Genomic DNA, 21,190 nt, shown 5'->3' on the forward strand with positions numbered 1-21,190 from the left:
GGGATTGTTATTTTCATGAAATATGTAAGGTTTGCCAGCTTGGCTATGTTTGTAGCTCGTATTAGCCCAATGCTAACGTTAGCTTCTTTGTGTGTTGTTTTTAGCCATGAGAAAGGCTAATGAGTTGGCCCAGTTTCCACTGGATATGGTCCGCTGCGTTGCCGCTCCGATCCGGTTTTGCTCCACCTTCTGGCAGTCCCCACCAGTTGTGGTTTGTGTCCACCACGGTGCAGTACCGTAGACAGCTGGCCTCACGATGCGTGCTGGTGTCAACATGGAGTGATTTATTTTGAAAAGTAACTGGATGTTGTTTGTTTTTTCGCAACTTTACTTCCTGCCTGCTCCGTGCTAAATTGGCTAGTTGCGTAAGAAGAAGATCTACAACTTCCGGTTTGAGGATGGTGGGCACACGCATTTCTGGTTTCCAATGCTGGCCAGTGTGTCGAGAATCGAGATAGAAACATGACTTTCTACACTCTCTGTCTTCAGGATGTTCCAAGTTTAACAATAAACGATGTTCACTGCATCATTCAAGCTACGACATCAGCGCCAAGGAGTACGTGAGAGAAGGGCTTCAAAATGTACATATCCACTTACATTGACAAATACGAAGGTAAGCTAACTTACTAGCTTATTGGCTAACGTTACCTGACATAAATAGTACTGAGCTTTAGCTATCTTGCTAACCAGCTAACTCTGCTATCTATTGTTGGGTATTTTGACAACTATGTGACTACTATGACCCGGTTTTAAGTTTGTTGATGATAACTTGATATTTTCCCAAGTATCAAATAAAGATCAACGGACAGGGAGAGTAAGCGTCTGAGTAACCTGCCACAGGTCTATGAGGAAACATGAAAAATCTTAAAACCTTAGAGTAAAAATCTAATGGTTGTCAACTATGCATTACTGATAAACACAGTCTCTCTTTCCCTTTCTCACACACACACACACACACACACACACACACACACACACACACACAGGTTAATTTAATGCTATCCCAAAAAACCATGACCAACCTTGTGTAAAAACGAATGTTTTCGTCTGATCCTGCAAGACGTTGCAGCCCAAAACGAGACTGGGGCTGTAAAGCTTCAAGCTGGTTTTGTAGCTCCTGTACCCTTTTCTTTAGCGCTTCGTTCTCGCTTGCCAGCTCATCTGACATTACTGAGGTCATCGGAATAACGCAGTAATCATGGTCAGGCGCCACCTGCACTTCCATCTCGGAAGCGGAGTCAGGCGCTGCTATGCTCGGGGAAGGGCATCGCAGCCAGCGGTCCCAAACATTAAGCCTCGGTGCGGGTATGGCATAATCATTCCAGGCAAACAGGGAAGGTACAGCTCCTTTGTTTAGTCTTCTCTGTCCCCCAGCTGTCACAGCAAAGTCACCAGTCTGGAAATGCCGACTACAGAGACAAATATTTTGGGTGGGACTGAAGTTGTCCCTATGGATCTTAATGAGCCACTGAGCCCGTACCTCAGGATCGATTGGAAATCGTTGAAAACTAATTTCCGAGTTGTATCTCAATGAATTAGCACATCATGGCACACAACAATGTAGAGACGTTTTCTTCTCTCGCTGTTGATAAGTCAGTCTCTTCTACTTAATCTTAAAAACACTCATGTTCACTATCGGCTATCCAGTACTTCCTGCTTCTCCACTACCACCGGAAACAGTAATGCCCTTCCCCAACCCGGAAGTTAAGAGACGCCATCTTGTGCACCAGGCGAATTCAGCTGAATTTCTGTGTCATGCTCTGGCATCTCCTTCTACCTGCTGAGTCCCACTGCCAGATGTGCGTTCAAGTTTGTGGGGGTGTGGCTTTGGACGGAGCACTGACGGGATGGGGGGAGAGGTGGAACTTAGAGGAGGTGCCACTTTCAAATCTTGCTGGCTGTCTCCAGAATTGTAAACCCTAGCTTAGTAACATTATAAGGGATTGTTTTTGCTTGATCCATTATCTGCATTAAGCATATTTTATATTTGATAATTGCATAATAAGGTAAGCATTAATATAGCTAATCTAAATCTAAACAACAGCTGTGAATATACTTACTTATTTTACATCCAGTGCCAATGTTTGATGGCTATGCAGAGATTGATGAGTACTCTGTGTGTCAAAGTTGAGTGTAAAAACATCGAGTCGACACTGGATGTTAAAAAGCACATTGTCACTGAAGATAAATTGTATGGAAGCGGATCTGTTCCATAATTCAAATTAAAATGGATAAAGTGAAATGCTTTTTCATTTTCAGAATATAGCTGCATTTTTTGACTCATAAATAAACTGAGTAATAAATCATCCAAATTGCATTTTCATTTTCTTCTTCAAGACTGCTCATTGTGTAACTTAATTAAAATGATATAGAACATTACATTTGAGATTTAATTTTCAAAAGATGCCCCAGCAAATAGTTACCAAAATTCAATCTGAAATGACAAATATGAAAATTAAAATGCATAAGCAGAAATGCTTTTTCATTTTAAGGTCATCGCTGCATTATGTGACTCACAAATAAAATGAGTTATAAATCATCCAAATTGCATTTTCATTTTCTTCTTCAAGCCTGCTCATTTTGTTACACGACTAAAAAGAAAACTGGTTTTTCGTTTTCAATCCCGCCCCCCCGCAAAAAGTATTCCAAAATTCAATTTGAATTTGCAATCCCAAGCGGCGCAGGAGAGTGACGTCAGCAGCCTCTGTTCTTCTTCAGGCCCCAGTCTGACCGACTGTGCTACGCATCTACGTTAGAGGGGGGGTGATGTGCATATTAGATGCTGGAGCAAGAGGAGAGAGTGAAGGCTGTTTTGATAGCATAGACTGTGGTACATGTTTTCAGAAACAGCGGGGAAATCACCCCCATGTCCAGCTCTGTACTGTGGTCAAGCTAGCCATGTTTTGCGTTTTGCGTTTGCTTGGTCAAGTCAGCCGCACATTTTTTTTCCAGTGCACAAGTATTCTAACGTATCAGTGCTGGACCGTACGTCGACGTCGCCCCCATGTTGGATGTGGCAGCTTAGCCCCGTGAACTAATACAACTTTATAAAGCTCCTTCTACAAAGTGCTACAAGTTAATGTCTCTCATTTACACATTCACACACGTACGGATATATTCAGGAAACACAGAGGAACCAAAAACAATGTCTGTGACATTTCTCTCTTTTTAGTCGTGTGACAAAATGAGCAGGCTGGAAGAAGAAAATGTCATGTCATTGTCTGAACCGCTTATCCCTTTCCACGGGGTTGCAGGGTGTTGCTGCTGGAGCCAATCCCAGCCTTGTCTCAGGGCGAGGGCAGGGTACTCCCTGGATAAGTCGACAGCTCATCGCAGGGCCCTCACTAGTGAGCAATGTGGGGTTCAGTATCTTGCTCAAGGACACTTCGACATGCAGCTCAGCACTGCCCAGAGCTGGGATTTGAACCAATGACCTTCTGATCACTAGTCGACCTGCTTTACCCGCTGAGCTACAGCCGCCGGAAGAAGAAAATGAAAATGCAATTTGGATGATTTATTACTAATTTTATTTATGAGTCAAAAAATGCAGCTATATTCTGAAAATGAAAAAAAGCATTTCACTTAATCCATTTGAATTTGAATTATGGAACAGATTCGCTTCCATAAAATTGGAGTTTTCCAAAAGTATTCAGTGTCAATAATCCTGTCTCGCAACAGGAATAAAAATGTCAACATTAATTTAGCGGCAACAAAAAGAAAAAAAGCACAGCTGCTCTGCTGCATTTTACCCACTCATAAAAGTAAAAGCTATCAATGTCATTTTAAGGCCAATTTGACATGGCCTTTTTCTGACAGCACCACTTGGTCGGTGTGTCGCAGAGTGGCCATTGTTTTTGTCGCTGCAGTAAAGTCAGCATCTGAGACGTTTAGTGGAATTTCTCCTTTGTGAGATAGAGAGTTGCTAATTCTCCCAAGAATTTTAGACTCATTGTGATGAATCAGATCTCTTTAATATATGCTGCATGGAGAAAAGGTCCAGAGTGTCCTCTGCAGCCCTCTAAATACTACTGCCTTAAACACAACAGAGTGGGGGTCACCTACCGCTATGACCCTGATCCTATTCTTTGACAAACGCATTGATTACTGAATGGAACACTGCATAATTTCTCACAGACGACACCCCTGATGTTTAATAAATAAGTCTGAATCTCTTGCAGGGACTGGGCCATACTGAATGCACCTTCTCTCCTGAACAGTCAAACAGCCAGGGCTTTGGGGCCAGACGTGTTCTTCAGAGCGAATGCGCTATCCGACCACCTCTTGAGACGAGCGTCTCAGATAAGCCCAGAGTGTTTGATGGGGCAAACTGTCTCCCTACCTTTATCAATCTCAAACAGAGGGACTTTTTGCTCCATTATTCTGCGCTCAAGCTGATAAGGTGTGGAGAGACCAGAGTGGCATGAAAGACATATTGTGCAGGCCTGCAGTTCGCAAAGATAAAATGAGACTGAACTGCAAAGGTCAGAGGCATCCTAGAACACACTGAATGAGTCTGTCTCCTGTTCAGGTTGCTCAATTTAACATCCAAAGATCATGTTTCAGTCTAAACCCTTATCAGTTAACTGTCAAGTGTTCTGTTTAATACATTATAGAAATGTTGTTACTTGAACACTATTTTGGCTTAGTTAATGGTGACTTATTCAGGGAACTGAACAATTCTCCTCTTCAAAATCCAGAATGTTAGCTTTTTTAATAATATTTTTTAGTACTAATAATTAAAAAAAAAAAAAAAAAACATGAATAAACATGTAGAACCCTGTGAGAAACACATCATATCCATCAGTTACTTAAAGTGAAACAGACCCGTAACATGTTATTTTTATAGCATCTTACCCTCATCACAGAACAGCATAACCAATGGCAGGATGTACAAAAATATATGAAGAAGTCACTGGAGGATTGTATTCAAAATGTAGTATCACATATAGGCACTATATTTGTTGTAAGTTTAAAGCAGAGTTTTGTCGATCCCATTAGCTACAATGAGGAACACAGAAGAAAGCTGTACCCCACGTGTCCTCCTCCCCACCTATATTCTTAACTTCATCTGGGCACCAACCCTCAAGTAGGTCCCAGGTGGAAAGGCAGACAAAGTTTGGTTTCAAGACCAATGAACAAGTGACACACAGTCACCTCACCTGGATAAGAGAAAAACTGGGGTGTGCCAGGCCTGAAAGTGAGTGACCAGGGCACAGGACACAGCATGGGGCTTCAACTACAGGGACGAAGCACCCACAAGGAAAGAAGTAGTGGTTGAAGGCAGTGGGATTGGTTGTAGGCAACATGTATACCAGTACACCTTACGGCCAAGCTAACAGAGCATCACTTTAGCTACAGTAGCACGAGCTGCTGTAAGTGTATGAGCCTCTGACTGATGTGGATGTTGACATGAGGCTGAGCAGGAACACAGTAAGTGGTGCGAGTGCTAAACAAGCTCTCATTTACAGTGTCTACCCACAGAGCGAAGGGGCTGCCTGGCTGCCTGACCTGATTTTGCCATCTCATGCCCCCAGCTACACTGCGGGAGAAACACAAAATGTCACAAATGTTTGCCTTTTTTTCCTTTTCAAAAGTTGACTTTAAAACCAGCTTGCTGCTTCTGAACATGACATGACATCTGATGCTATGTAACAGAGAAGTTCCTCTTGTCAGATTATCTTTTAGCTCCAATGTCAGTTTTAAACTTGATGTGCTCCACACAGCATGATGACCTCTGCTATGATGGACAAGACCATTAAATACTGTCTGAAAAGTTTATTTTAAAGTGCTTTGTTTGTCTGTGAGAAGATCAGAACCTGAAGTTCTTTCAATGATACATTTGAGCTGTCAAAAAGGAGAGTTAATTTATTTATAAACTAAACTTTAAGTTGGTCTCATTAATAGCACTGAGACAATATCAAGGTTTAAGTGCTTATTTAATTGGACAGTTAAAAGGACAGTGATTGCAACAATCCATAGGACATAGCGACAACAACAATGACAGACACATTAAGTCAAGGAAAGGGGGTCTTTTTCTCCATAGTGAGCAAAATCGTGATGGGAGTTGGTGTGTGTGTGTGTGTGTGTGTGTGTGGGGGGGGGGGGGGGGGGGGGTTATTTAATCTTGTGGTTCTTCTTGACTTTCCGCATTTTATTGGACCAAATGGCTCAAAGAGTTCAATGAATCATTTAATGGGAGTACTGACCCTCAAAAATGTATATTCAATTTGACATCTTTTACAATGTAAACTTATGGAATGTATTATTGGGCAACAGTGCATCACATAATGTTGTAATTACTATTATTCTTAATTACTGTAATTAATTTGGTTTGGCCACTATGAAAACTGGCTATAAAGCCTGGTGCTCTTCCTAGGGACTTGGGAAGAGTACAAATTAGTGTTGGATTAGGCGATGATGATGCCAAGAAACATTTTTTCACTTTGATTAATTGATTATCAAAATAGGTAGTGATCATCTTTCTGTTCATTTACTAATTGAGTGTATGCATGTGCCATATGCTTGTTAGTATCTGAGCTGATGAAAGTATACAGTACACATACTGTGGAAATGTTGATATGAATCATGGTTTGGTTGGTTTTCTTGGCCACTGAACTGGCTCCCTAACTGTGTTTTCTGAGGAGTCAAATAAAACACATTCAGTAAGTTATGTTAAACTTAAGTGTAATCATGACATCATAACACAGTTATGTGATCCTTGATTAAAACCAAAGATTTAAGTTTTCAATGATCATTTCAATTTTAGTATACGTGTAACCGAAGTTACACACAAGTTTACAATGATTAGTTTTTCAACCTTGGGTATCCATGTAGGGTCTCCTAGCCTGGGAAAATTTACTGATATCTGTTTAAAAAATGTTAGGCAATGAACACAAATTATATAAAATTATATTTTTATGACCTGTTTTATTTTCTTTTATTTTTAACTCACTTTTTATTTCACATGTTCAGTCAGCAAAACATATATATAAAATATATAAAACACACAGTCCAATCCATGGTCTCTTCAAGTCTTTTATAACTGTTAATATAAAATAGTCCTTTTCCCTTTTCTCAGGGTACTTCTGTGGTGCCAACAGTTGTTGGTATGCTGGAACAGTTCTTATCAACCTTATTCTGATAATACAGTTTGACAGCCAAGTTTTAGGTCCAAATTACAGAACTCAGACAGAAGGACATACATTTGTCCAGAGCACTAATACAAATAGAAAAATTTAAAATCAAACATCTAAAAAGTAGAAAAGAAAAAAAGAGTATAATTCTGGTATTGCTTGTATCACTGGTACCCGTCTTTCAGTAAAGCTTGTTTGTTTTCAGCTGTAATCTGGCTGTGATTTTTTTCCATGATGTAGACATTTTTTACCCTGTCTCTCCATTGTATTATGCTTGGTGCCTCTGGCTTCAGCCAAGAGGCTGTTATTGTCTTTTTGGCTATTAAAAGCAAAATCCTCAATGAGGAGATCATGCCTCCCCTTAGCAAAAAGTAGTTTATTCAAGTGTACCACAAGTATACTTATTTTGTACTAAAACAGAGACAGTATACTTGAAGTGTACTTTTTATATACTATATTTTTATATACTTAAGAAAAGTATATTGAAGTATACTTGGCTTATACTTAAAACTATAAAGAATAGTCTAAGACTAAGTACATTAATACTTAGACTTACACTTATACTTTAATACTAAAGCTTATACTTGTACTTTAGTATACTGTAACACCCCTTGTGGACTGTGGCGCAAAGACTCTTGGGTATTCTGTTGTTGGTGTAATTATGGTTCGGGAATGTGGTTGTGAATAAGATGATGTGTAAGACGGTTATGGGTTAAATCACATCCTTGTTCTGTGGTTAAATTGTGTCGAGTTAACAAAGATGATAAAAATGTTGGCACTGTGATTGAAGGGGTGTTTTCCGGGAGAGACTTCCCGTCTGTTAAATTGTTAGCGTGTGTGGTGATAAATGGTGAATGTCTGACTAGAGCTTGCCAAATTATCAATAGTAGTACTTAGCATGTCTTGATTTAAGCACAGAATAAGATCAAGTCATTGACTTGAGCTTACGTTTACTTTAGCACAGTAATAATATCTTTCACTATGCACATTTGTTTTAAGGTGTTATTCCTGTTATAAACTTACATGTTAATGTAATGTGGAATTGAAGTATAAATTTAGTACACTAGTAGTATATAGATGAGTGTACTTGTTGTATACTTGAAAGTGTACTTCTGTAAACTTAAAATGACCTCATAAAGTATATGTAAGTATACTTTTATAAACTAAAAATGTTCCAATTTAGTCCAAAGAAGTATTACATTAGTATACCTTCTAGTATGCTACAAATGCATGGTCCATAGTATACTTGCTATACTCATATTTAAGCATACCTTGTAAAATGAACTTCAAGTATATCAATTTCACACAACTGTCAGAGGTCCAACAACATTGTATCTGAAATATACAGTGTTGTATCCGTGGTCCTGGATCTCAACTGTCTAAAAGTCACTCTACTGAGCTCTTCTGAGAGCAGGCTGTTTCTGTGCCTGCACCTTTATACACTAATGAGCTCTGTCTGTCAACGCCTGCCTTGCCTGCTACACCCCTCTCAGGGAGAGGATGCTGCTTACACTAGCGGTAGCATGCGCTAATGTTTACGGTGGATGTATTGCTATGGCTCGCTGAGATACTGTCGTTCATCCATACTAGTTTGACCCAGAAGCAGACCCAGAAGGAGAGGCTCCTGAAGAAATACAGACTCTGCAGCTGCAACAGGATGTTTCAGAATAGTTAGTGTGTCTGAGTCTGTTATTTAATTTGTTCGTATGTGTTGTTACAATTACTACCATCTAGCTAATGCTAGCTCCTGCTAATGGTAAAGGTAACATAGTTCTTCTTCGGCAACAGTAAATACTATCATAACATGGCGACACTTACCTGTGGTTTGGGTGCAGTTGCTGGGTCCCGTATGGTTGGGACTGATCCTTTTACGAGGGTCAGTGTCGAGGCAAAGCCAGCTTTGTACTGGCCCTCGTTACTGAAGCAGTCCGTTGTGAAGTGGTTAGCACACACAAACAAAAGTACACGAACCATAGTGAGCAAGTTGTTGTTAAAAATGGAATGCAGGGGTTCCTCCAAATCTCCATCTGATATTGTAATATTTGTTTGTAATTCCCATTTTTCCTTGACATCCATATTATTATCATTACCTTCATGTTGAAACACTTTATGGATTTTTTAGATTAATCCATTTTTTGTCTATCCCTCCTGACATTGACATTTCACAATTCACAATTCCTCTAGTTTGGATGGTTCTGCAAATATGTTCAACCTTCTTGTTTCTGAAGGTAATGTCTTAATTGCTGGAATTTACAGAAGTCATGGGTTGGCAACCCAAATGCTGGGTCAAATTAATTACAATTCTGGGTTGTTTCAACATATATTCAGTAATCTATCCAAATGCTTGGCCAAATTAACCAATATGCCAGATTAACACATTTCAGTACAATCTGTAAGAAAGTAAATTGCAATAGATTACCCAAATCTATAAAACTGTTCAACTACAAACCTATAACAAAATACATGCTAGATTTGGTCATGCAATGCAAATATTATGCAATAAACATTTAACAATACTGGAATCTTCGAAAAAAAAAAAAATGCTATTACAAAATATCCACAATATAAAAAGTTATATCATTCATGTCAAGAACTGGAACAGTCAAACACCTGTTTGCCTGGTAGTAGAAAGCTGTCCTTGGGGCCGTTAGCTCTACTTGCAAGCAAGTATTCTAGTTTGAAGGAACTTTACCATTGTTATATTACACTCTGTAGGAATTCCCACACATGTTCACACTGCTTTGGGTATGTAATGTCTAAGATAAAGAATGCCTTGAAGCAGACATTGATGGCCTGAAGCAGTGCGTCTTGTTCCAAAGACTGTCCAGCAACAATGACAAAGGCCTGAGATGCATGCTGATCGTCATTTCCCAGTATCAGGATGTGGGGGTACACATGTTTGTTTCACGCTAAAAAAATGAACAGTGAAAGAAAGCAAGAGAGCAAGTGAGAGGGTATAAGTGAGTAAGGACCAAATGTCTATGGATAGTAGAATTAAAACGTGGACATTGTGAGGACCATTTTCCTGGTCCTCACAATGTCCACAAGAAAAATGATTGTTTTAAGATAAAGTCTAGTTAGGTTTACAATTTGGAAAATATTCAGTGCATCTCTAATCCAAAAAGTTGAACTTTAATAGTCTACCTTTCATTTCATATAACAAAATATTCCAAACGTTTTTTTTTGTTTAAGTCTTGATGGTTATAAAAAGGAGGGATCTGTTGGACATCCTGAGAAAATTGCAAAAACAGACAACACTGCAGATTTATTTATTTTTTCAGGGAAGGATGATATTAATCATAGGCGGAAATCCCCCCCCTCCAGTAAAATTGTCTCCCCCAGAATAATTTGAGACACAATTGATAATTTTTGAACAATGCAGTAGCATTTATTGAAAGCACAATGTAAGCGGTGCCCATTATAATCGTACAATAATGTGCTATTTACATCATTAAAGATTTAGTCCCCCCCCCATTCCTAGAAATGATTGAGTCCACCCCTCTTTCCAACAAGCAAAGCTAGCAGTTGCAGCAGCTGTGGACAGAGCCTGCTACTCACACCGTGCAGCGGGGTAAGATGTACCACACAGACATAGTTACATAAGTTACATCAACACAGATCCCATTTACAAAAAGCGCCAGGTCCAGGCTGTCTGCGACATTTATCCTGCATTGTTCAAAAGCCTACTCAATAACGAGTGCTGTTAAGTTAAAAGCTACAGATAGTGATAGTCACAGACAGAGAGGAGAGGGGAGGGAGAGGACAGGACAGGACAAGAGCAGTAATAATTATTTTTGATAAAATGTCAGAATCAGATATAATAATATAATAATATATAATATAATAATAATAATAAAATATATATAATAAGAGAATAGCAAAATCTGATATCTTTCATCTGGACAAAGGCTCTGATTATGAGAAATCTGATAAACAAACTTAGATGTTTGCCTGATAATTAGTTTATTCATTGCATGTGTACATGTTAATTTGATTTCAATCATTTTGTTTTAAATCTAGACATTTGCAGATGGACTCAGCCAGTGCAAAGAAAGGTCCTCTGCCTACCCTGGAATTATTCTCTAAAATGTTACCGTTTATTGTCTCCCCCCCCCCCCCCCCAACTATGAAATGGGATTTTTGCCCCTGATATAAATTCAAATCAGTATCACCATTATTTCACACTTTTGCCTTGATAATAATTAATGAACAATTGCAAGCTCATAGGGCATCACAATGTGTTGTGAGCTTGTAGAAAGCTATTTTTACTCTTTACACACCACCCTTGTACATCAAAACATAACATAGGGCTTAAGGGGTTTTTAATTTTCAGTGAAGATATGGACTCCTACCAAACAAGCATGGGGCTTAAAAGGCTAATCATATAAATGTTGTCAATTATAAGAAAATTCCCATTTCTTATCCAGGTGGAAAAAAAAGCGTATTTGTTTCTAAATTTTGGCTTTGATTAATTACCCACCCTAGTGGTGATTAAAAAAAGTGACATCCAAGTCTTAAATGTGGAACTTACAAACTGTGGAATGATGTGAATTGTTTGGATCAGCTGATTCACTGGTACCAGAGCTGCTGTTTGTTCCTCCATGGGGATTGGAGGTGTGGCAGTTGATATGACATCATAGCTTGTAGGTGGGATAGCAGGTGCAACAGCAGGTTCAAACTTCTCAGAAAATCCACATTAATATAATAAACAGTGGCGGCCACCTGGAATAGTCGGCTGAGCATCAGTATTTAAACTCCTGGATGTATAGTGAACAAGGTGACAGATGGGGTGGGGGTCAATATATAAATCTGTGCATGTTTTTTGCCACACTAGACTAGTGGACTCAGAAGACTGCATACAGTATGCATGGTGTGACAGATGTGTACTGGCTGTCATTCTCACTGCCAAAGGATTTATACTGTAGCTTACGTGGGGCAGTATATGATGCTAACTATGAGCTCCGCCAAGCTGTGCTGCCTCATTGGTGTTGCTGTTAGGAAGCTGGCTTGGGGACGCAGGTTCGAGACCAGTAGGGTGCACTCTCCTCCGTTCATTACAATACATTTGGAAACCTATATGGACAGTGGTGCAGCATAGTTTCAGACACAAAACTGCTCAGAAATTCTTCACCCAAGTGTTCTGTTTTAAGGTGTAAAAGGTGACAAGCTTGCTTTCTTGGACCATGCAGGTGTCTATAAAAAAAGTGACTTCTGAAACATAACTGTGGCAGTGACGAAGATTGTAGATGGAACACATAGGCGTTAATTGATTAAACCAAAAATACTTACATACACATTACATTAGTCATTTAAATAACATCCCAGTAGACCCATGTCAACCCATCCCAGAAGTCCAGTAGTTCTTGCCATCCCAGTAGTCAAATGCTGATCATCCTCAAGCAATGGACACTTTATGCAGCATGTATGGCTAATAACTAAACTAAAATGGGGGCGGATGTCAAGCTAGACCTTTTCAACATATAAAAAAACTGTCAAAATACTATTTACAAGTGTCATACATGCTCACAAACACACACACCTGGTGGCAGCCGGCTGATTATCTAAAATAGTCTATAGCGTAGGGAAATGTATAAACTGTCATCATCCTCTCTATACAACTTGACTGTATGGAGGGGATGGTGATCTCTCACACATCTACAGCTGCCAAAACTTGAGTGGGAATCACACTGTCTGCAAATAAATGCCTATCAAACCACTGTGTTTCCCACTTCTTTACAACAAGATTTATTGCTGGTGCGTGTGACGTTTGCTCCAGTAGTAAATTTGATTGTATGAGACCAAACTGAGGCTCGCCATATGGATCATAGGACAGGAATACAGTCATGCCTGCTCTGTAGTCAGTTCTCTTAATTGTAACCCATGCTGGCACATACAATTCACTAAAAAGGGGAATACCTTCTAGACCACTTTGGATCTCTTTACATCCCTCAGTGTTGGCCAGAAAAGTACCGTGTCCTGGACCAGCTTCTGTATTGTGGCACAACAAAGTTCAGCACAGGATATTGTAGCACTGCATCATCTGATGGCGAAATGCCATGGTTTTACAAATGTTTCTGAAGTTGCAAGTTACATGGTTAACCTGTTTGAAAAATGCATGTCCAGCTTCAAATCTCATTGCATAGAACTGCCTCAACGGTCCGAGTTTTTGAATGACCCCTGGGTAATGGAGCATGAAGTGGTGCTTTGGCCATAAATGTAGGTGAGGATAGAGCTCCAGGAAGAGGGACTGATGCTCTTCAATGATTTTGCTTAAGTACAGTGTCGCTGCTACAGTAAGTGAAGGAGAAAAGATGAATTCCATGTACAAGAGTAGGAGGAGTAGAAGTTCCCAATGCTTCTTATCCATAGAGATAAGGTCATCTATCATTGTCGGCAGTAATCTCAGTAGTCACCACATTTGAGTTGCTGACTGTCGCATGGAGCCTTCAAGGTTTCTGAGATCACTCTTGCTTATGACAGAAGGTTTGTTACCCTTATCACAAAATCCATAGTCAAAGCGTGTTATTCTGTAATTGTGCTTTTCTAGTGTGAGATGCTTTTGCTCGATTAGCGAATTCAACACAAGTTTGACTTCATAGGGCCTCACCCCTTCCAGTACATCAGACATGATGTCAACCGCCACAATGTCAGTTGTCCGACGTCAAAGACAAGATGTTCAAGACACTGTCTCTTTTCAGGCCTGTCTGAGAGGAGTTGGCTATAACCAAATCTGCCTCATAACTATTACGATCACGCAATAGTGCAGGATCTTCCAGTGTCAGAGACCGCACCACCCCGTTATCTCCTTTGCAGAACCGACACACATAATTTCCACTGAAGCTTTCAATGTATCCAAGAATGCCATGCAAGCCCAAATTATCTCCAACTACCTGGACCACCGTGAACTTGACAACACCTTGATAGTTGGGGGTATTAACAAAAATGCCATCACTCTCTAGACACCTGATGTCTTCCACAATAGGGCGCAGGATTGCATCAAGGCCATAGGTTGCTACATCATTGGATTTGTACACTGCTAAATGGAACTGTGACTGCAAACCTGATAGCAGGTCTGGTGGCAAGCTCTTCAGGATGAAATAAATAAGTCCTAACTTGTGAATCCAAGTCTTAGAACCAAGCGGATTTACTATCTCACAATCATCTTGGTAAATCACAAGTGGGATTGAAACCTCATTCTGGAACAATGGATGTGTTTTGCAAAACTCCCCATCAAAAACATCCTGACTGCATCACCCTCTCTGCGCTGCCTCTTTAACGGAATACGGTAATATGAATCAGGAATTCCAACTTGCCGGTCAATGCCAGTGGCAGAGGCTGTCGGCTGAACATAGGAAACCCCAGATAAAAGCTCCTCAACTGGCTGAATGAAGTTTCCAGATTTAGCAAAATACCACATCTGATTATAATTTGTCTCCATTCCTTTGAAAGGCTCAGCTGCTTCTGAGAACTCCATCCCAAGCTCTTTTACCTCTTGGCTTTGATCAAGACCAAACTGATGAAATAAAGACATAGTCTTTGATTGCAGTCTGCTGGCAATATCACTAATTAAACTGGAGGTATGCTGAACCACAAAGTTTAAGTTTGAGTGTGTCATACAATATTTGAACCAAAGGTAAGCTAAAAAGAGGGCCACCCACATCTCACGTCTCCATACTCTTAACTAAGTACAAGTCCTCTAAACTTCTTGAGGAACTTGAGCTTAGGGCCAGCACTTGGGATCAACTGGTTGACGGTAGCCTTGTTAGGTTTGAGTTGGTGAGGACCCAGAAGAAGAGACCAGAGACAGAGCTGATGAGGAAAAAGGTTTATTTGGTGATGGTGCGAAGGTGATAGGTTGATGCGGGGTCCAGTTGTAGTCAGGACTTCCAGATGGGCCACCCGGTGTTCGGCAGTCAGGCAGGCAGGCAGGCAGGGGAGCAGAGTGACGATGGGCTTCTCTGCAGGAGAAGCTGGACAGGATGAGTGTTAGAAGGGAAGGCACAAATCACAAGACGGGTAATAGTAAGCTTACAAATGTGGTTCTTAGTGGCAATAGTGATCACCATAGTGTTACTGGATAATCTGGCAGTGAACAGTGGGGAGACCGGGGTTATGTAGTTGGCAGGTGATAAGATGATGAAGGGCAGGTGCGCAGCTCTGCTGCTGTTACCACGTCCTTTGCCACACCCATGGGGAGAGAGCATGTGAGGGAGAAAAGGGCAGACAGGAGAAAAACCATAGAAAACAGGAATGCCATAACACTGTCCTAGCAGCACCGTGACAAGGCTCATCTAAAAGAAGAGAACTCTCCTCATCAATCCCCTCCTCTGAAAGACAAAAATAGAAAACTCAAAGACATCTTTATTCTTAAAACAGAGGAGCAGAAAACAAAAAATTATGGCTAATTACATGGAAGCTATAGTAATAAACATGCATATTCCATCATTTATTATTACAAAATAGAATGAAGCACTGAAAGCCTACAAAAGACATGGAAGCTACTGAAAAATAGAGGAAATTATATTTCATAAGAATTTATACAAAAATGGAATGCAGTCAACTCCATGATTATCCCAAATTATCACTATGAGTAGCAATGCAGATTTGATATGCTGTGGAAACAAATATTTCTTAACTTCTTAAAATCTTTCTATTAGGTCTGTCAGCTGCCACCCTGTCAAAGTGAGGATGACAAAGCTGTCCATTGATCTGAAACAAACACAAAAAGAGCTCAAGCAAAAAGAAAAGAAAGAAAATGAATGACTGCTTGACTGATGAGGAGACGGTGACGTCCTCCTATGTCATTGGCCTAATTTGCTTGATCTCCCCGGGACTTCAGACAGCGGTCGAAACGCAGACAACCTGGGCAACAGGAACTTTTTAGTTCCTTAAAAAGAAGCTCCTGAATTATTTAGAATCAGAATCAGAATCAGAATCAGAATCATGAAGTCCTGGAGAGCAACATTTGGGTGATGAACATTGTGTAGCACAATATGTGGTATTTTCATAAAACCATCACAGAGATGGTATACATGAAGCAGGTTGCAGATCTGATAACAATTCACATGTTCTAAGAATGTGTTTATATTTTGGCAGGTTTAGGCACAAGATGTCCCATAAAAAGGTGATGAAAACTACTGGTTCACTAATCTAAGCAAGCAAAAAAGGAATTGATTGGAGTGTTCTGTTGGTGCAGTTTTTATTACAAATGGACCAAGTGGGTACTTGTGGGCTGCCGTGGTCTTCTCTGTCCGACCATCCCCCGGCTGATAGTACTGTTGTGTAGGAATAGTGATGTTTTGGCACCGCGAGTACCATGCAACATGTAAGGGATAATGCCTAAGGCCTAAGAACCATCCGACTTGCAGCCTTTAGTCAGCTGTGACTAGCAGAGACAACCATGTTGCTGCTAATCAGTGTGCTTGCAGCAGCAGGGCATTATAATTCATTACTTGTGCTGTTGTGAATGTACAGCAGGTTGTAGCAAATGATATATAGCATAATTCATTACTTAGGGGAAAAGTTTCAAGAGCAATAGGCTTGCCTCCAGGTAGCACAGCACAAGGGAGAAGTGGGTGTAATGCAGAAGACGTAGCTGGCGCTGGAGCCAGGTCAAACCAGCCAATAGAAACTCTTCTCTCATCCACCAGCGTAGGCCCTGCCCATCAAGTGCAGTTGAATTCGCAAGCACAACTTTAGAACTTGCAAGCAAAGAGGACTGATTTGCAAACAAAACTTTGTAACTCACAAGCAAAGAGGACTGATTTGCAAGCAAAGGTTTTTAACGTGAAAGCAAAGAGGACTGATTTATAAGCAAAATGGTCATATGTTTTTGTTTTTTTTTTGCGTTTTTTATTTTTTTTTTCTTGTGCCAGATTTTTTTTTTTTGGCTGCTTTTTTCCCTTGTGCCGGATTTTTTTTTTTTTTTTTTGCACTGGCCCTAATCCTCCTTCGTACAGCACCCCTAAAATGAATAGTAATGAAATATTCCCCTCCATAATAAATTTCCATATTCATGTTTTTTACTTCATTAATGTACAGTCATTTCAACTCAGTGTGAATCGTTTTGCTGTCTTTTACTGTTGTACTAGTTTCTGTCCTCTGTGTGTTGCCGCATGCATACAGCTGACAAGCTTTGGAGGTCAGTCTGCCTATAAGAAACTCACTTGGGTGAGGCTCCTGTCACATGGAGCTTATTGGACTGAAGCCGGGTAGAGACAGGTGAAATAAAGATTCATGCTGTTGACAACTCACAATGTTACATCTCGTTACATGTTTTTCTGTTTTGTTATGTATTATGTGACAAGAATTTGAAGGCAGTAAAGATGTTGACTATGCTAAAGCACCTTTTGAACTTCATATAAGGCTCCAAAGAAATGTATTTTTGAATAGATGGATATAGGTTAAGATTTTTTCTCTGCAAAATAGCCGGGTTCAGGTGAGTACAGTACAGTAAAGTACCTTTTGGTTGACAGTACATAAAAGGATAGAGGAGGAGAGAGAGACAGAGAGCAACAACCAGTTGGAGAATTAGTCAAGACCACATATTTATAATACCAAATCAGCTTTTTCCTGACTATTTGTGATTTTGTTATAGATAAGCAGTATATTGATAATGGCCACAATTATCAAATGTGAAACTCCTCTTTTATTTATTTGCATCATAAATATTATGTTTAAGTCATGTCATCAAAGAGGGAGAGATAGATGAGAGGATGGAGAGTGACAAGAGAAAGAACCAGATTAGGTAGTGGGCAGACAGGAAAGATTGTTATGGAACCAAAAAACGTGACTTATAGCTGAAGAGGAAAAAGGAAATTCATTCACAGTTTTACATGTGGGAGCTGAGCCTCACCCAAGGTCTGATCCTTGGGTTACCCCAGTATTACAGTACTTTTTGGACATTGGAAATTTTCCTTTTAAGTCCCAAAAATGAGTGAATGCTGTAGTTGTTGCAATTTTGAGGCTTGCGTTTGGCCTGTGACATTTATTTTAATAACTCGACCAGAACTGTCTAATTATCTGATCCACCAGTACCACCTTGCGAGGAAGGAGGTCTTGGGGAGGCAAGAACTACAGCCTGGGGTTTCTGCAATTGTTCCCCCAGTCAAAATGACTCAAGTGAAATCTGTCTGTTTAAAAGCAGAGCCCCTACAAATAGAGCTGCCCCAACAACCTGTATCAATTTCAGGCTATAAGGGGCCACAGCACGGATGAAAGCACCCTCCAGCAGGTTGATACTTTAGGCTTTTAGACACTTTGACAGCTGAATATCTCAAACACACTCGGACAAGTCCTGCTAATGATGCAAATATTTTTCTCCAAAGTTCTCTTACTGCCTCTGTAGAAGGTATATTTCAGAAAAGAGACTCAAGAGGAGCACAAGCCCAGGCTTCCTGTTGAGAGCAAGGAGATAGAGATATCTAAGCGTTCTTTGAGAAAACGAGTTAATCTGCTCCAGCACAGCTCAATACTGGAAGCTGTCAAAGAACACTGCAGATGATTAAGATAGGGAGCTGTTGCATGGATGTGTTTTTATCCACTTTTCTGCTGCTGCTGCTTCACAATATCAGTGCGATAAATGTGCAGCTCTTTAGGAAGCATGTTTTGCTCAGTGGTTACAGTTTCAAATGAAGAATCTTTCATGTAATTTCTTGTAATTACATTAAAGCTCCAGTGTCATTGCAGTTCAAATCCTATTTTTCTTTTTTTCTTTTTTTTACTTTTGCAGCATGCACCAGAACTGTTAGAGTTTCTGTTCTTTTGCTATTTCTTCTCTCTTTTGTGGGGGGGGCTTCATACAATATTTTACCCTTAGGACCCTGTCTCAGATTGTGAACTTTCCATCATGTCTCTTGAATATGTTAATTATTCATGTATGAGTTTTACAGCGTTAACAGCTTTATGGATTCTGTGGTTTCTGGGCTGTCTTCCTCAAAGGTGTCGGCGTGTAGTATGTTGATAAAAGAATTCTGCGGAGGCAAGGCTGGGTGGAATGATAGGGCAATCTTTATTGAAACAAACTTCAGATAGCCTAGCGTCAGAACAGAGTGTGGCCACACATCCGGTGTTCTCAAATCTAAGGCAAAGTAATGCCAAACATTTTGCCCTCTGCCCTATCAGAATTCCTACCGCCTTCGATCTTAGGAATTCTACCAAATGCCATCCTCCTTTCTCTAGTGTGTGGGCCTTTTTTAAAGTCTATTCTCCATAACAGCCTACTTCTCCCAATTGGTCACTTTGTTGGATTAAAGGTACATCTATCCAATGGGAAAGAAGAGAAAGAGTCTGCCTCACATCCTCCATGAAATAACCCTTGTGTGTGTCACTTAACTTTGCTGATGTCAACTAAAGTGGACAGGATGGTCTCTCTATACTTAAATGTATACATTGAGTCAGCTCTAAACCTCTGGTGTGGGCTCCTTCCTGTAGCCTATCTCTGATGCCCACCTCAGGGCTGATCAGGGCTCCTGGTAATGGGGACCCCCACACTGTCACATTCCCGCAATTGTCTAAGGGGAGCATCTGGTCACGTCTCATCCTATCTTCCATCTATTCACTATTGTCTTAGAACCCAGGATGTGTAGGAAACAAACAGATACTACAATTTCATTTGAAAATATGAGGAAGGATAACTGTTGACCATATACTATAGCAGAGGTCCTCAGTAGGTGGTAGGTGTTTGTAGCCCCCAACTGTTATTCCTTCACTAATGTGTTTTGGTTGGGTTAGCACTTGAACAGTGGAATGTGTCTCCATGCCAACGATACACAGACAGCTGGGTCATTCACTGCTGCAAGCGCACTTTTTAACTTTCACTTTCGTTTTCGTAGCAGCACATTCACTAACCATAATTACACCAACACCAACCGAACACCCATGAGACATTGCGCCACAGTCCACAAGGGGCAGTACAATATGCCAGGAGAAGCTGTGATGAAGATTTCCAATTTTAAATGGCATTATGAGATGAAGCACAAGAGTTTTGAATAGACATTTCCTCAAAATTCAGAGGTAAGCACAACACAAATAAATGCACTGAAATCGTCATATCAAGCTACAAGCACGACTCTTGTCACATCGATGACACAATGAAATAAAATAATGCATGACGGAAGTGATGGACACAATGTTTGAAGGCAAACAAAAGAGGAAATATTCAACTGTGTATTTGAATTTATGTTAAAATGGAAATGACATTTTATTTTAGTTCGTACTTTGTTGTTTTGAATGAAAAAGGACATTTTGTTTTGAATATTACATATTATGGCATGTAGTCAGACTCACCTCAATACATTGACCTTTGAGTCATTGAAAACATTTTTGTGGCCCTTTAAGATTTGTATTTGAGTGTTTTGCTTCATAAGAGAAAATCTGATAAAAATGCCACTCTTACATTGACTCCAGTTGTTCCCATGAGAGCAGAATTCAAAATGTTCTCAAAAATTCAGTTTTTGAGATAAAATTCTGATATTTACAAAACTTCATCAACCATGACTCCAAAATATTCTCTTTTTTTCAGGAAGATTGAAAATGTATTTAGCAAGAGTTTGATAGTATATATTTACAGCACTGTTTACAGTCAAACATTTTGATGCACTGAAGGCTTAATTTTTGATAAATCAAAAATCTGAGCAACAAGTTTTGTGGAGGACGGTCTGAAGATGCTCTCTAGCAAGTTTGGTGACAATTGAGCAAAAATTGTGGGAGGAGATTTAATAAAAGGGGGGGTTGTAAAAATGTTATGATAAGAAGTTAAATATTGCACCTCGTGTTGAAAACAAAGTGTCAATGATACAGAAAAAAACTGAATTAATATTGAACATTATTTTGATATAATAATATAAAAAAAGCAGGTCGGCTAGCAATCGGAACGTCGCTGGTTCAAATCCCAGATCCGGGCTCCTGATGTGCTCTTGGCACCTTACATATCAGCCTTTGCCATCAGTGAGGGCCCTGCCGTGAGCTGGTGACTTGTCCAAGGAGTACCATGCCCTTGCCCAGAGACAGCTGGGATTGGCTCCAGCTCCAGCAAAAACCCCTGCGACCCAATGAAA

This window comes from Acanthopagrus latus, chromosome 24, assembly GCF_904848185.1.
Source record: "Acanthopagrus latus isolate v.2019 chromosome 24, fAcaLat1.1, whole genome shotgun sequence".
Taxonomy (NCBI): Eukaryota; Metazoa; Chordata; class Actinopteri; order Spariformes; family Sparidae; genus Acanthopagrus; species Acanthopagrus latus.